This window comes from Nelumbo nucifera, chromosome 5 (genome assembly GCF_055504915.1).
Source record: "Nelumbo nucifera cultivar China Antique chromosome 5, China Antique-T2T, whole genome shotgun sequence".
Classification (NCBI taxonomy): Eukaryota; Viridiplantae; Streptophyta; class Magnoliopsida; order Proteales; family Nelumbonaceae; genus Nelumbo; species Nelumbo nucifera.
In genome coordinates, this window is record NC_142653.1 from 66,241,507 (window position 1) to 66,259,720 (window position 18,214).

The following is an 18,214-nucleotide window of genomic DNA, read 5'->3' on the forward strand; positions in this document are numbered from 1 at the left end:
AAGGTGGAGATCAACATCCCTTTGTTAGATGCAATAAAACAAATCCCAAAATATGCAAAAATTTTGAAAGAATTATGCACTAACAAGAGGAGGCTGCAAATCAATGAGAAGGTAAGAGTTGGGGAGAACATTTCAGCCGTTATCAAGAGGACCTTGCCAGAAAAACGTGCTGATCCAGGTATGTTCACCCTACCTTGTGTGATTGGCAATAAACGAATCAAGCGTGCTATGTTAGACTTAGGTGCATCTATCAATGTCATGCCATACTCGATTTACTGTGCCTTAAGATTAGGTCCTTTGAAAGAGACTAGAGTTGTTATTCAATTAGCTAACCGTTCTAATGCCTACCCAGAAGGGATTGTTGAGGATGTATTGGTGCAGATTAACAATTTAATTTTTCCAGCTGATTTCTACATCCTGAAGATGGAGGAGGACACAGTCACAAGTTCAGCCCCACTTCTATTAGGCAGGCCATTCATGAAAATGGCCAAGACCCAAAATAGATGTGGACGAGGATACCCTCTCCGTCGAATTCGACGGAGAGATTATAAAATAATATTTTTGAAGCAATGAAATATCCTAGTGAATGTCATTCGATCTGCTCTATTGATACCACTGATTCGATTGTGCAGAAAGTCTTTAGAGAGGAGGACATGGATGATGAACTGGAATACAAGGCACAATCGGATAAGGAAGAGGAGTTCGATGCATCCTATGATACTCCGGAACTGATGCCGAAACAAGAAGCAAGTAATTCTGATATTCCATCGACAGTTTCTCACACAAAATTGCTGCCTTCTATTTTGTAGGCTCCGGAGTTGGAACTGAAGACCCTACCTGATCATCTTAAATATGCATACTTGGGCAAAAAAGAGACACTGCACGTGATCATTGCAAAAGGGTTGACTGAGGAGCAAGAGGAGAGGCTCATCAAAGTCCTAAAGGACCATAAAGCGGCGATTGGTTGGACCTTAGCTGACATAAAGGGCGTCAGCCCCTCGATTTGCATGCATAGGATCCTTTGGAAGATGGCGCCAATCCTGTTAGAGAACCACAAAGAAAACTCAACCCAGTAATGAAAGAGGTAGTAATGAAAGAAGTACTTAAACTGTTAGATGAAGGGATAATTTATCCAATTTCGGACAGTAAATGGGTACAAAGTGGCTGGCGAATGGTAATAGATTTCTGAAAACTTAACTTGGTCACTCGAAAGGACCATTTTCCATTGCCCTTCATCGATCAGATGCTAGAGCGATTAAAAGGTAAGGCCTTCTTTTGTTTTCTCGATAGGTTCTCAGGATATTATCAGATTGTTATTGTGCAGGATGACTAAGAGAAAACAACCTTCACTTGCCCATTCGACACCTTTGCTTACAGATGAATGCCCTTTGGTTTGTGTAACGCTCCGGGCACTTTTCAAAGATGCATGATGAGTATATTTTCTAATTTTATTGAAAAATGCATTAAAGTGTTCATGGATGATTTTACTGTTCATGGATTCATTTGATGACTGCCTAAATAGTTTAAGTAAAATTCTGAATTGATGTGTGGAAACAAATCTTGTCTTAAACTATGAAAAATGCCACTTTATGGTAAAGGAAGGCATTGTGTTGGGACATGTCATTTCAGCTAGAGGAATAGAGGTTGACAAGCCCAAAATTGATATGATTGTGAGCTTACCTTACCCTACAAATGTTAGGGAGGTTTGTCCCTTTCTTGGACATGCAGGTTTTTATCGCAGGTTCATCAAGGATTTTTCAAAAATTGCCTACCATTGTCCAATTTGCCGCAAAAGGATGTGCCTTTCAATTTTGGTGATGAGTGCAAGGAAGCATTTGACAAGCTTAAGAATTTATTAACAATTGCACCCATTATTCAACCACCTGATTGGAACTTGCCCTTTGAGATCATGACTGATGCAAGCAACTATGCGGTAGGGGCTGTTCTAGGTCAATGAATTGATGGGAAGAGGCACGTCATCTACTATGCTTCCAAAATGTTGAATGCTGCACATAGCAACTATACAACTACTGAAAAGGAGCTACTAGCTATTGTGTTTGCTTTAGACAATTTTAGATCATATTTTCTTGGCTCTAAAGTACCTGTACTTTCTGACCATGCAGCTTTGAAATACCTACTAGCTAAGAAGGAGTCAAAAGCGAGGCTGATAAGGTGGATACTCTTGCTCCAAGAGTTTGATTTAGAGATCAAGGATCGAAAGGGAGCTGAAAACTCAGTGGCGGATCACCTAAGTAGGTTGGTGAAAGATGAGGACTCCTCGCCCATCTATGAATTGTTTCCTGATGAGCAGTTGTTTCACATGAGAGGGTTTATCAAATCTAACATCTTCAGCCATTTGGCATTCTTCAAGCCATCATAAGCGATCAAGGGACTCACTTCTACAATAGAGCCGTCGAAGCCTTGTTGAGAAGGTATGGGGTGCATCACCGAATCGCCACTGCCTATAGCCCCCAAACTAATGGGCAAGCTGAAATTTCCAATAGAGAGGTAAAATCCATCTTGGAAAAGACGGTGAATCTAGGAAGGAAGGATTGGAGCCTACGTCTAGATGATGCTCTCTGGGCATATCGAACAGCTTACAAAATCCCAATAGGGATGTCCCCTTACAGGTTAATTTTTGGCAAATCTTGCCACTTGTTGGTCGAAATTGAATATAGGGCCTATTGGGCAATCAAGTGATGCAATATGAATATTGAAGAAGCCGGGAAGGAAAGGAACCTCCAATTGCAAGAACTGGAAGAGTTGAGGTTAGAGGCATATGAAAATTCAAGAATCTAGAAAGAGAATACCAAATTGTTCCATGATAATTTACTCTTAAGAAAACAATTTAAAATTGGACAAAAGGTCTTATTGTACAATTCTTGACTCCAACTCATGCCAGGTAAGTTGCGTTCTAGGTTGATGGGTCCATTTATTGTGACTGATGTGTTTCCTTATGGTGCAGTAGAGATCAAAAGTCTCAACACAGGAAAGGTCTTCAAGGTGAATGGGCATCGATTGAAGTTGTTCCACGAGGATGCAATGTCTCCTCTATGGTAGACATGTAGTTGGACATTCCTCGTTATTCATTGGGTTAAAGAAGCAAAGGAGAACGTCGAGCATAACGACGTTAAACAATTGTGCTTGTGGGAGGCAACCCATTGTGTTTAGTTAATTTTGTTATTTTGTTTGGCTTTGATTTTTGTGTTTAGCAGGAACCCAACAAGACAAACAAGGAAGTACCTGAAATCCTTCTACTTTATGCATAACCACATACATTGGGGACAATGTATAACTTAAGTGTGGGGGGATTTGGATTTGATTAGGGATACCTGATGAAATTTGGGATAACCCTAGCATGCTTCGATCATCACTTCTTGACCTTACCTTTTGAAATTTCTGCTCCCTAAAAGCTTATCCTTGAACGATCTCAACTTATTAGGAATCATGTGCCTAGGCTGAATAGATAGGATAGGATGCAAGCATGACTAACTGAATTTGTCTTGGCTGCATATGGTACCTCATTATTTTAATCGACAAATAGGCAAGATGCATAAGGGTTTGATTGATTTTTACATAAATATCTATCAAACATGGTTTGATTATTCTAGAACTTGATGTGTTAGGCATATTGAGACCACGATCAAAGAGTTCATGGATCAGATGGTGATACCTTGTGATTCATTCTTGTGCATAAAAAAAATCATAACTAATGTGAGATTGAGCATAAAATGCAATCACATCTAGAAACGAAAGCAAGGGTGAGATGGATCATAAAATGCACTCACCCTAGAACCCCAACCCCATTCTCACCTTCAGACCCTTGGAATTCATACTAAGTGGTGGAGATGTGATACATAGCAAGATTATGGCAATAACACACCTTGTTTTGACCTAAGAAACAAAGAAAGATAATTGAATCTGGCTGAATTGGTTTGTTAAAGCAATGGGTACTTGTTCAGTTCAAGAAGGTTCAGTCGGTGAAAGGCATGTTTCCTTGACTGTCGATTAACTTGGGACCATGAGGAATAGTGATTTGCGATCACTCTTGGATGAGAAAAAGGGGAGAAAGAGATGGAAGGGAAAGATTACCAAGTCTGGACTGAAGCATGTAATGGATCAGGCTTTATGTTGAGAAAAAGAGAGATAAAAAATCAGTAGGGAATTAGTTCTTTTGTTTTGCTTGAGTTTTGCCTTGCCCGAGGACGAGCAAAGTTTAAGTGTGGGAGGATTTGATGAGACTAAAAAGAACCCTATTTTTGTCCCCTAATATTCATCTTTTTACATCACTTTAGCACTTAATTGGACTCATTACTCTGGAATTTCGATTCAGTGCAAGCAAAAAGGCAATTGGAAGAAACCAGGGCAAATCGAGTGATTTTGCACAGTTTCGGAAACAGTCAGTAATCTGGGCATAACTCTTAATTCCGGACTCAGAATTTGACAATTCAAGAGGCATCAGAAATATAAAAGAAAGGATCACAACTTTTATGTTTGGGTTTTGACAGATTCGGTCTGCATCGAATACGAAACTGGGCCTGAAGTTGGAGCAAGTTCGCAGCTAGGCCCATTTCACAATTGAAGCCCAACTCGCAGAAGAGCCTTGTAGCATCCTAAGTTCTTAAAGCAGCCCAACTCAAATTCAAGAGCCAAGAGCCCCAATTTCGAATGTAACCTCCAGAATGAGAGTCTTATTAGATTTAAATTCTTGAATGTAATCCTATAATGATAAGAAGATTGGATTAGATCACTAGATAAGAGATAGGATAGGATTAGTTCAAAACAGATTAGGACTTTCTAATTTGAAGTTAATCTCCTAAAAGGAGTTGGAAAACAGCCCTCTCCTTCTACTATATAAAGAGGGGGGCGGACCAGCTCTAGCATTACTCAATCCAAGGATCCAAGAGATCATCAAGCAACTCAAGCTACCAAGAGAGCAGTTCGGCCACTGAGAAGCAGAGCATGGAGAGTTCGAAGATCATGAGCAGCTAAGCTTTTCTTTTTTGGTTCAAGGGGGGAGGTTCGATTGTGCCATTGTGAGGTTGTGTATTTAATTTAAGATCTTGCTTTTTAATTCAAGTATTCATTGGTTCCTGTACATATTTTCATTGGATGTTAATGTTAATTAGTCTGACAAATTAATTAATGTTGATTTTCCTACTGCTATCCATGGTTCGGTGATCCGTAATTGTCACGAATAGTAGTACAAGTAGCAATTAGGTTAATATCTTTTTGGATCAATTGTTCGTGACAGCCTTTGACCAATGTATTGACATGGTTTAACCTAAAAGTAATCGATGGAACAAGATTCGATAATTGCAACTATCTCAATTATTGTTATTTTGGTTTAACTGTTTTCACAAATCTTAATGCTATCACTGGTTAATATGGAGTGCTATCGTACCCAGTTGAGTAGTGATAAGTGTTGATTGAATGCTGGGTTTGATCAGCTAAATTAGGAAAACACAAGATTTATTATGGCTATCCTAATAAATCTAAGGTTAAATGCTTGAATTGCAAGATTACCAGGATCTACCTATGATCGATGGCCAATTGACTAACCCAAACCATTGAACTAGAATTCGGTAAGACTGATTTCTTTTGTTTGTTTAAGTTTGCTATTTCTTCTTTTAATTTCAGTATTTAATTTTCCCACTCAGTAATAATATCCATTCGGCTGAGAGATTACTGTTAGCTCCCTGTGGGATTCGACCTAGTACCACTTTTACTATAAATATTTCATTGTGGGACTAGTACTAATTTTGAGGGCTTCGACAACTCGTCACTCTTTCATCTTGAATGTAAGGTATTTGAGCCAATGCTTCTTAGGTAAATTGTAGCTTAGGATTTTGAATTTGAATAAAGTTGTAATGTTTTGTTAATCAGATAAGAGTTAACCAATTTAGTATTAGTAGTTGCTTCCTAAATCCTCGTGGGAATGATACTCTACTCATCTCTTTACTACTTGAACGGCTAGTGCACTTGCTAGTGTCACAATGACGCGTCACTAGGGAAAAGGGTAAGATACTGTGTTTTAGATGCAAGGAATTTGGCCAAATGAAGAGAGATTACCTAGCACGAAAAAGGAGTGGGGATGAATTTGGAAGCATGGCAATTGCATCTGATGTTGATGGAGACGCTCTCACAGTCTCCGAAGGTATGTGCAATTTTTCTCCAAATGAGTGGGTTTTAGATTCTGGATGTTCTATACATATTTGCTCCAAGAAGGAATATTTTGACACATTCCAAGAAAGGAAGACAAGTGTTGTCTCCTTGGGTGATGGATCTACATGTAACATCATGAGTGTTGGGACAATGAAAATCAAAATGGTTGATGGAGTGGTTCGCACTTTGGGTGGTGTGGCTTATGTCCCAACAATGTGCTGGAATTTAATATCATTTTTGTTTATATTAGATTTCTCATAATTGTTATTTCAAATGCCTTGTTCTTTTATACTGTGGGTGGTTGTTGTGAGCCCTCAATAGGGATAATCTCCCCTTACCAAAGTGTTTCATGCCCAATAGACAAATCATTGATAATAGTCTTATATTGCTCATGAGATGATTCATATTATGAAAAAGAAAATAGGAAAAGAGGGGATTATGGCATGCAAAATTGACACGGAGAAGGCTTATGTAGAATAGGTGTTCTTATTCTTTAATGCCAATCACTACTACTTCTTCTTCTTCTTCTTCTTCTTCTTCCTTTTGCATATGTTTCTACAATTGAACCATTACCTCCACCTCATCCTCCTCCTTTTTCTTCTCTTCTTATTATTTAGTGCTAATCACTATGTTTAACCAGTTTAATAGGGCAACGAAACACTGAAACAATGTGTTTTCTCCAACTTGTTCAGCGAAGGTAGATTGCCTTGTAGAATTTGAAGCCAAATCTAGGTATTATTATATATCCTATTAGGGGTTTCCATTTGATTTATCTATTTTCCATTTTTTAAATTGATTCAATGCATAGATGAGATATAGCAAAAACTGATTTTTAAATATATTAAAGTTCACCCGTGATTCACTAAGTGGAGCTAACAAATAGGTTGCAAGAAACCAACAATGTTACTTGATTATGAAGATACCTCTTGAATTATGAATTTAATGAGTAATTCCCAAATCTTAAAGTGATTCTAGGTCTCTATGAAGTAACTTTGGGTCTTCCATAGTAATCCAATTCAATGATATCTATTAAATTCCATAATAACCAACTTTCCCTTTGATAGGATTTTTGTCCTTGGTACTTAAATAGCTTGAAGTTCTACAATTATATATAGACTGCTATTTTAGGTTCTTCTGTTCTGTTCATGTTTTGAAGTGTGATAACAATAGTATTTATGGCACACCCTTAATATGCATTTACCATTAGTCATGGATCCTTAGATAACTAAAAAAAGGTTTTGTGATATTTTTTCATTGGTGTGGTGTACTGCAACCTATTAAATAAATGAGATAAAGAATGTTATTATAAGATCATACAAAATAGTGTCATATTACTCCTACAAAAAGATTTACTCTAAAAAATTATTAATTATGAATTATATTAATTTGTACTAACATGCTCGTTGAATCATTCAGAGAATTCTAATTGGTGAATGTCTTCAACCATCTTTAAAGGGGCATGGTGATGTTTCCTTTAGATTTCCTCCAAATATTGCCTATAAATGAAATTTCTAGCACCCATTTTTTGTTCGATCCCTTCACCCTACCATTTTGTACCCTCATCTTAGACCCCAAAAACAGAGAAACACAACCAGATCAACTTGAAACTTTCCATAACCCGAAATACCCTCCTTTGACACAATCTATAGGACAAATAAGAACCTTGATTAGACATCATCCCTAGACTTGGAAAATTACAACTTAATTACACATCACTTCCTTTCTAACAACCCCAATCTATGCGATATTCAAATTCTAACTCCTCCAAAATCAAATCCAACATATCCGTCAGCCAAGATCACTAGGAAACAATCAACTAACAAATCTCAACATGAATCTACGACAACCAACCACAAAAACATCAATATCCCATTTCGATGGCCCTGAATGATTACCAAGCTCAGCCTTATCTTTCTTAGATCAGAACCATCCACTTGACTTATCACCCTAATCCATGCCTACCTGCTAAATTTCATCCCAAAATTCTACCATTTAACCCTTCACCAAACCAAGATTCTATTTTAGCAAATCTCATTAATTAGAGCTTACCATATGTCATCCCAACTTCATGGCCGATCAGACCTTATCACTGTGTTCAAAGACCCAAAAAACCCTAGCACATCAAATTTCACGACCAAACACCTCCATTTGACCATTAAAAAAGTAAGATTTCATTTTGGGCCCTATCGTTGATTGGAAAACCATAAGCTAAGACCATGATCTGAACTAAATTAGTCAATCTACACCTCTGATCAAAGACCCATCACTTTCATCAGATTTAGGATGATCAAAAATACCTACCCACCAAATTTCATCCCAAAACTCCCCTATTTGACCCTTTATCAAATAAAGGTTATATTTTAGCAAATCTCGTTGATCCAAACTTGTCAGCTATAGATCTTAATCATCCTGACCCTGTTTGACCAATCAGGCATCACCACTGTGTTCAGAGACCCAAAAACCCTAGCATGTCAAATTTCACATCCTAATTCATCTATTTGACCGTTAAACTAGAAAGATACCATTTCAACGTACTAGATTAAATTACCACATCATTCGTCCCAACCTGAAGCCTTAAAATGGTGATGGTTGATATCAGACCCATTCTTAACTGATTAGAACACTTGGACCAATGAAACAGAGCCTAATAGACCTAAAAAGCCCAAAAACCCCAAGATATCCCTATTTAAAACCAAGAAAAGACAAAATTGCATTTAAAAGTTCATCAAATTTACATTTTCTACCACTGACAACCCCAAATACGAGACTGCCATGACAGACACACCCCAAGTTCCTATTAGACACACAAAACCCATGAAAATCACCCCCAAATCAAAGAAAATGTTTCACCAAATAGGAAAACTTAACTAAGAATCTATTTCTTTGAAGAGTCTTTACCTAGTTGTGTGAAAAACCTCTGTTGAATCCCATGCACTATAGCTAAACGAATTCAGACCTGACCCCCTCCCTTTCTCTATAAATGCTGACCTAATTCAAGCTCAAAAGGGGGAGAAGAGGAAAAAACCAGAAAGAGAGGAAATTTGAGGGAGGCCCCCAGAGAAAGAAAGAGAAACAAGGAGAGAGAGAAAGAGCAAGAAAGGTGGACGGGGAAGAGAGACAAGAGCTTTCTCCTAGCCCATATATTGCCTCTTGTTCACCCAAAATTTGGAGGTACTTTGAAACTCAAATTCCAAACTCACTTCCTCCATTTTCAAGCGGAAGTTGTTATAACCAAAAGCACTCATTAGCTTAAGAACCCATTTAAACTTCATTTTATATCATCCCTAGCTACTGGAAAACTTTTGACGAGGTACATACAAATGGTAAGTTTTTTTTTAGTTTTTTTTAAGTTGCTTGAAGTTCTGAGACCTTGGAGAAGCATTGTTTTCGATTTCTTCTAGACTGAGTATAGAGGCAGCGAGGTGAGGGTCTTAGGGAAATTAGTACCTAGGACCCGATAACATCACCTCAAAATCGGTCTCAAGAAAAGCTCAGTAATGGAGATTGAGGTGCTGGCCAAATGGCTCAAACTAATATTCCAAAATATTCTCAAGATCCTTTGCAAGGAATCGGTGGTCCAATGACTAGGGCAAGGATAAAGAGGATGAAAGAGGCTTTACACAGCTTAATCATGGAAATGCATGACAAAGAGGTAGTTCTAGAAGATTCTAAGACTGTTCTAGAAGTTTCCAAAGCTTCACCAAGGATGATCACCTATCTTTATGTGTAAGACGATGTACAAGGCTTAGATCTTGAAAAACAAAGCTTGGAATCCATGACATAAGACCAAGGCGCAAGGACATGATAAGAAAAGGCCCAATCCGCATACTAAGATGTATTGATGGGCTTGGCGCATGGACATTATAAGAAAAGGCCCAATTCGTATGCTAAGATGTATTGATGGGATTGTTTTTGTCTTGTTTTGTTTTACTTTGACTTTTTTATGCTTAGTTGTCATTAGTTGTAGTCTTTTAGAAGGATTCTTATATCAAGGCAAATTTGTTTTCCTAAATTAAAGGGATCCTCAATAGATTAGGTGTTTCCTTATAAGATAATGACGTTTACATTCCTATATAAAGGCTACAACTTTGTAAAACGAGATCATCAATAATATAGAGGTATTTTCAGCAAGCTTAGCTTTGCCTTATTGTGTTCTTGGTAGAATACAATATCTTGACTTATCAAGGGAGCGATCAACCTTTGTGGCATTTTCAAGATTGGATTCTTTAAGGACTTAGTTTCCTTAATGTTCTAATCTGATCAACTACAACTTGTTTTCTAACTTCTGGGTGCGCATGACAACTTGATTCAAGAGTTCCTAGAGCAGGTCGTCTAGTGGGTTCTTATCATTTGGTATCAGAGCCTTGGTTCTAGAAACAGGTTACTTATCCTTTGCTTATTCTTGTTTGGTGTTTTCTTTGATCATTGCACATTTCTTGTGTTGTCCTTGCATAGTTTCTTTGAATTATTCCATTCGATTTCTTTGTGTTTTTTAATAGAGTCAATTCTGTTTTGTGTGTTTTTGAATAGAGTCAGATTGTAGATCTGATTTTTAATCATTTTCCCAGCATAAATGGGATTTCTTGAATTGCAAGATCATATTCCTATAAGTCATCACGAGTTCTCCTTTCCTTTTTTGGGTTTAACTAGTTAACTAATTCAAAATCCAATTGTATAATCCTTTTCGAGTTGGGATTTCTTTTCCTTAAGCAGTTGTCTTACTTAGTACTAATCCTTATCAAATAAGGATTCTTGTGTCTACATTAATTTAGTTTCATGCTCCATATTTATTCTATTCAGGTTCAATTGCACAAGGCCGTTTTGTGTATTCTAGTGATTTCTTTTGCATGTTTTTTGCTTCTTTTTGAAGTTTTCTTATTTTTTTGGCTCCTATAATTGATTGTTTTTTTCTTCCTTATTTCTACCGTTTGCCTCAACTAAGTTTTTAAAGTTCTGATTTTGAGATTTTCCACCATCTAACTGATTGCTCATTGAGATTTTTTGGTCCTGATTCTGTTAAGAACATAAAGGGGGCTGGCTTGAGTGAAAAAAAAAAGTGAGGGAGTGTGGGAGGAACAAAATTTCTTTTATTTCCAACGAGTTTTTGCAGGTTATAAACATGAGTATTGAAGGAGAACCACAAGAAATTGACATGAATTTATTCATAAGGGCTGTTAGTGAACAATTTAGAAAGTTGAATGCGAGGCTGGATGATTTGCAATCCCCATCTATTTCTAAGTCCACTAGAAGACGTGTGTTTGAGGAAGAAGAGGAAGATGATTCGGATTTGGAGGAATCAAGTTTTAAATGAGGCAAGAAGGTTGTTTCCAAAAGAGATAGAAATTTGGGCAGCATAAAGATGAAGATTCTGACATTTCAAGGAAAGAACGATCTCGAACTATACTTGGAGTGGGAAAGAAAGGTTGAGCATGTATTTGATTGTCATGATTACTCCGAGGAGAATAAAGTAAAACTAGCAGCCATGGAGTTCATAGATTATGCAAGCATACGGTGGGATCAATTGATGATCAGTAGGCATAGGAATGGAGAGAAGCCAATTCGGTCATGGGAAGAGATGAAATTGGTAATGCACAAGAGATTTATACCTAGCCATTACTATAGAGATTTGCATAGAAAGTTGCAAGGGCTGGTTCAAGGTTCCATGAGTGTAGATGACTATTACAAAGAGATGGAGATAGCCATGATTAGAGCAAACATAGAGGAGGACCGAGAAGCAACAATGGCTAGATTTATTGGTGGCTTGAACAAGGAGATTGCTGATGTGGTGGATTTACAACACTATGTGGAGATGGAGGAGCTGTTGCACAAAGCCATTAAAGTGGAGAAGCAAATCAAATCAAAAGGGTTCAGATCTATTTCTTCATGGAAATCTAATTGGAAGGACAACAAAGCTACCTCAAAAATAAAAGAGGAAGCAAAGCAAAAGGATTCAGTTGTTGTTCATAAGAGTAAAACCAACACTAAAACTTCTTCTAAGTCACGTGATGTTAAGTGTTTTAGGTGCCAAGGATTCGGGCATATTGCTTCTTAATGCCCAAACAAAAGAGTTATGATTGTGTTAGTGAAAGGAGAAATAGAAAGTGCTAGCTCAAGTGAGGATGAGATGCCACCATTGGAGGATTGTTCTGATGTTGAAGTTGCAGAACCTGTTCATGGTGATTTGCTAGTTACAATGAGAGCCCTAAGTATACAGCCTAAGGATGATGGTGATGAGGAGCAATGTGAGCATATTTTTCACACAAGATGCCATGTGAAGGATAAGGTATGTACTATGATTATTGATAGTGGAAGTTGTACTAATGTTGCTAGTACGTTGTTGGTAGATAAGATGAATTTGTATACCATAAAGCATCCTAAACCGTACAAATTGCAATGACTGAATGAATGTGGAGAAGTGAGGGTAACCAAGCAAGTTCTGGTTTCCTTTTCAATTGACAAGTATGAGGATGAGGTTCTATGTGATATGGCACCAATGCATGCTGGTCATATATTGCTTGGCTGACCGTGGCAATTTGATAGGAAGGTTTCACATGATGGGTATAAAAACCATTATTCTTTTGTAATGAATAACCGAATTATTGTACTAACCTCTCTCAAACCTTTGCAAGCTTATGAAGATTAGATTAGGATAGCAAGAGAGTGCAAAATGAGAGAAGAACAAAAGTGTGAGCAAGAGGAAAAGAAAAGGAAAGAAAGTGAACAAGCGAAAGCAAAGAGAGAAAGTGAGACCAAGAGGAAAAGTGCAAGTGGAATGACTGAGGCCGAGAGGAAAATTGGAGAGAAAAGTGTACAAAAAGGAGAGACAAGCAAGGGAATGAGCGTATTTGCTGAAAAAATGAGGTTAAGAGTGTCATGATTTAAAAACAGCAACTACTTGTACTTATGTACTAGGATGTTTACTTTTCTACTAATGACCTTAAACCCTCTTTGCCTAGTGTTGTTGTGTCTTTATTGCAGGAGTTTGAGGACCTATTTTCCGAGGAGATTCCCCATGAATTACCTCCCTTAAGAGGTATTGAGCATCAAATAGACTTCATACCCGGTTCTGCCATACCAAATTGACCTACTTATAGAGCTAATCCCGAGGAAACAAAGAAGATACAAAGGCAAGTGGATGAATTGGTGCAAAAGGGTTATGTAAGGGAGTGTCTTAGCCCATGTTCGGTTCCTGTCATCTTAGTCCCAAAGAAAGATGGAACATGGCGTATGTGTGTGGACTGCCGAGCCATTAACAAAATAACAATTAACTATAGACATCCTATTCCTAGATTAGATGATATGCTTGATGAATTGCATGGCTCTTGTTTGTTTTTTAAAATTGATTTAAAGAATGGCTATTATCAAATTCGCATGAAAGAGGGAGATGAATGGAAGACAACATTTAAAATTAAATATGGATTGTATGAGTGGTTAGTAATGCCTTTTGGTTTAACTAATGCACCTAGTACATTCATGAGGTTAATGAATCATGTCTTGCGTGCTTTCATAGGGAAACTTGTGGTAATTACTTTGATGATATTTTAGTTTATACCGAAAATTTCGATGAACATGTGAAACACTTGCATGCTGTTTTTAGTGTGTTAAGAGAGCACCAATTGTATGCTAATCTTAAGAAGTGCATGTTTTGCATGGAATCTGTTGTGTTTCTTGGATTTGTTGTTAGTTCGCAAGGTATTAGTGTTGATGAAGAGAAGGTAAAGGCAATAAGGGACTGACCTACACCTAAGAATGCGAACAAGGAAAGGAGTTTTCATGGTTTAGCAAGTTTTTATCGAAGTTTTGTTAAGGATTTTAGTTCTATTGTTGCACCTTTGAATGAACTTGTTAAAAAGAATGTTGCTTTTAAGTGGGATGAAGTGCATGATCGAGCTTTCAAAACTTCGAAAGATAAGCTAACTAATGCACCTTTGTTGTGTTTGCCTAACTTTGATAAAGCTTTTGAAGTAGAATGTGATGCATTTGGAATTGGAATAGGGACTGTTTTGATGCAAGATTCCAAACCAATTGCTTATTTTAGTGAAAAGCTAAGTGGGGCAGCCTTGAACTATCCTACTTATGACAATGAACTTTATGCATTAGTGAGGACTCTTCAAACATGACAGCATTACTTGTGGCCAAGGGAATTCATCATTCATTCTGATCATGAGAGCTTAAAGTTCTTGAAATCCCAAGGTAAGCTTAATAAAATGCATGCTAAGTGGTTGGAGTTCATAAAAACATTTCTTTATGTGATCAGGTACAAATATGGAAAGGAAAATGTTATTGCTGATGCATTATCTAGGAGGTACACATTACTTACATCTTTACAAACTAAGTTACTTGGTTTTGAATTGCTTAAGGACTTGTATGCTAATGATTCTGATTTCGGCCAAGTATGGAAAGCATGTTTTCAGTGTGCATTTAATGATTTCTATAGGCATGAAGGATTTATGTTTAAGAAAGATAAATTGTGTGTGCCTATTTATTCTATTCTTGAGTTACTTGTTAGAGAAACTTATGGAGGCGGCTTGATGGGGCACTTTGGTGTACAAAAGACTTTAGATATATTGTGTGAGCATTTTTATTGGCCTAATATGAAGCATGATGTACAATCTGTTTGTGATAAGTGCATTACGTGTAGATAGGCAAAATCTAAAGTTAAACCGCATGGCTTATATACCCCTTTACCAGTGCCCTAACCAACCCTGGATTGATATTTCTATGGATTTTGTTTTAGGGTTACCAAGGTTTTAAAGTGGTAAGGACAACATATTTGTTGTTGTTGATCGGTTTAGTAAAATGGCTCATTTCATTGCATGTTCTAAAACCAATGATGCAACACATATTGCTGACTTGTTCTTTAAAGAAGTTGTTCGTTTGCATGGTTTGCCTAAGACAATTGTTAGTGATAGAGATGTTAAGTTCTTAAGTCATTTTTGGCGCACTTTATGGAATAAATTAGAAACTAAACTATTGTTTTCTACTGTTGCTCACCCTCAAATGGATGGTCAAACTGAAGTAGTTAATAGGACACTCACTACTTTGTTGTGTGCTATCATCCAGAAGAACTTAAGGCAGTGGGAGAACTAATTGCCACATATTGAGTTTGCATATAACAGGTCTGTTCATTCTACTACTTCTTTTTCACCTTTTGAAGTTGTTTATGACTTTAATCCTTTAACTCCTGTGGATATTTTACCGTTGCCTACTAATGAACATGCTAATCTTGATGATAAGAAAAAGACAGTTTTTGTGAAGGATTTACATGCCAATGTTCGGGCTAACATTGAAAGGAAGAATGAGCAATATGCTAAGCAAGCTAATAAGGGGCATTTGAAGGTTGTTTTTGAACCTAGAGATTGGGTTTGGGTGCACATGCGTAAGGAGAGGTTTCCTACACAAAGGAAATCAAAATTGTAGCCTAGAGGAGATGGACCTTTTCAAGTCTTGGAAAGAGTTAATGATAACGCCTACAAGCTAGATTTGCCAAGCAACTATGGTAGTGTTAATGCAACTTTTAATGTTGTTGATCTATCTTTGTTTGATGTAGGTGATTCGAGGACAAATCCTTTCAAGGAGGGAGGGAATAATGGTGATAGAGGTGCTGACCAAATGGCTCAAGCTAATATTCCTAAATATTCTCAAGATCCTTTGCAAGGAATCAGTGGTCCAATGACCAAGACAAGGACAAAGAGGATGAAAGAGGCTTTACACAGCTTAATCATGGAAATGCATGACAAAGAGGTAGTTCTAGAAGATTCTAAGACTGTTCTAGAAGTTTCCAAAGCTTCACCAAGGATGATCACCTATCTTTATCTGCAAGACGATGTACAAGGCTTAGATCTTGAAGAACAAAACTTAGAATCCATGACATAAGAACAAGGCGCATGGACATGATAAGAAAAGGCCCAATCCGCATGCTAAGATGTATTGATGGGCTTGGCGCATGGACATGATAAGAAAAGCCCCAATTCGCATGCTAAGATGTATTGATGGGCTTGTTTTTTGTCTTGTTTTGTTTTACTTTGACTTTTCTATGCTTAGTTGTCATTAGTTGTAGTCTTTTAGAAAGATTCCTATATCAAGGCAAATTTGTTTTCCTAAATTAAAGGGATCCTCATTAGATTAGCTATTTCCTTATAAGATAATGATTTTTACATGCCTATATAAAGGCTACAACTATGTAAAACGAGATCAACAATAATATAGAGGTATTTTCAGCAAGCTTAGCTTTGCCTTATTGTGTTCTTGGTAGAATATAATATCTTGACTTATCAAGGGAGTGATCAACCTTTGTGGCATCTTCAAGATTGGATTTTTTTAAGGACTTAGTTTCCTTAATGTTCTAATCTGATCAACTACAACTTGCTTTCTAGCTTCTGGGTGCGCATAACAACTTGATTCAAGAGTTCCTAGAGCAGGTCGTCTAGTGGGTTCTTATCACTAAGAGCACATTTCTCCAGATTTCATAAATTCGAGCAACTGCGTTTATTGTTTTTCCAAAAGAAATTGGGGCTGAACAACTCTCATATTAGGCTACTACAGTAGCTTGGAGAGAGGGGTGCCTAATACCTTCCCTCTCCCAATCCTTGGGACCCAAATCTCTCGGTTGTGTACCTTTTCCATGGAGAACAGAGTCACTATCAAAGACTTAAATCGAATTTTTCAAATCTACAAGTAAGGTCCCATTTTTTCTAAAAAGTGGGTGGAAACTCCATCTTTTTGAGCCGGCCTTGAGTTTACTGGAGCTCACAATCCTAAATTATTTAACTTGAAGTTTTTTGAAAATCATAGGTACCCAATTACACAAAATGTACGTGTAATAGAGCATTTTTTAAGGAGTGTATTGTAGAAGGATATGTTGCAAATGAATGCTAACATTTTACTCGATGTACTTCGAAAAAATTGAGACACATTTTAACCAACCAAGGAGAAATGATGATGATGAGGTTGTTGAAATGGAAGAAAGTTGGTATATCCTTTGACAATTAGGCCATGCCTTTGGGAATAGTGGTGTAATTCCCTTAAACCAAGACATATTAAGGAAGGCAAATTAATTTGTTTTGTGTAATTTCCAAGCAATTGAACCATACATTTGATAGGTGAAATATCCTTAAAATATAGTTATAGACAATTTAGCTTATAAACTTAAGTATCAATTTCACTTTTGTGAGCTTCGGAAAGGTCATGGTCGGCTCAAAAAGATGGAGTCATCACCCATTTTTTAGAGGAAATGGACCCTCATTTTCATATTTGAAAATTTTGATTTAAATCTCTGATAGTGACTCCGTTCTCCATGGAAAAGGCACACAACTGAGTGATTTCGGGTCCCAAGGATTGAGAGAGGAAAGGTACTAGGTGCTCCTCTCTCCAAGTTGTTGTAGCAGTCCAATACGGGAGTTGTTTAGGCTCAATTTCTTTCGAAAAACCAATAAACGCAGCTGCTAGAATTTATGAAATCTGAAGAAACGTGCTCTCAATTTCCCTAAGACCTTTGCCTCATTGCCTCTATACTCAATCTAGAAGAAATCGATAACAATGCTTCTCCAAGGTCTCAGAACTTCATGCAACTCAAAAAAACTAAAAAAAGAATTACCTTTCATATGTACCTTGTCAAAAGTTTTCCTACAACTAGGGATGATATAAAATGAAGTTTAAATGGGTTCTTGAGATAGGGAGTGTTTCTGGTTGCAACAACTTCTACATGAAAATGGAGGAGGCGAGTTTGGAATTTGAGGTTTAGAGTACCTCTGAATTTCATGTGAACAAGAGGCAATATATGGGCTAGGTGTTAGCACTCAATTTTTGCTTGGTCTATCATCTCAACCCCTAACTCACCCTGAACATGACCCTTCTGATCTCTACAAATCACCCAAAAACCCAAGTTTTACTACGTGAGCCCTCAGATCTACCGTTAAACCTGCCTGATACCTATTCGATGACCTCAATTGACCCTCACTTACACCTCAACCATTAGAGCAGACAGGACCATCAGACCTAGAACTGTCCAAAACACCTTCCCATGAAAATTGAACTCTAGATTCCTCCG

The 18,214-nt window shown here is 37.4% G+C and overlaps 1 pseudogene; it reads left to right on the forward strand.

The window, feature by feature from the left end:
* The first annotated feature begins 6,108 nt into the window (after window positions 1-6,108).
* On the forward strand, window positions 6,109-16,041 carry LOC104586502 (uncharacterized; annotated as a pseudogene).
* The last annotated feature ends 2,173 nt before the right edge of the window (window positions 16,042-18,214 follow it).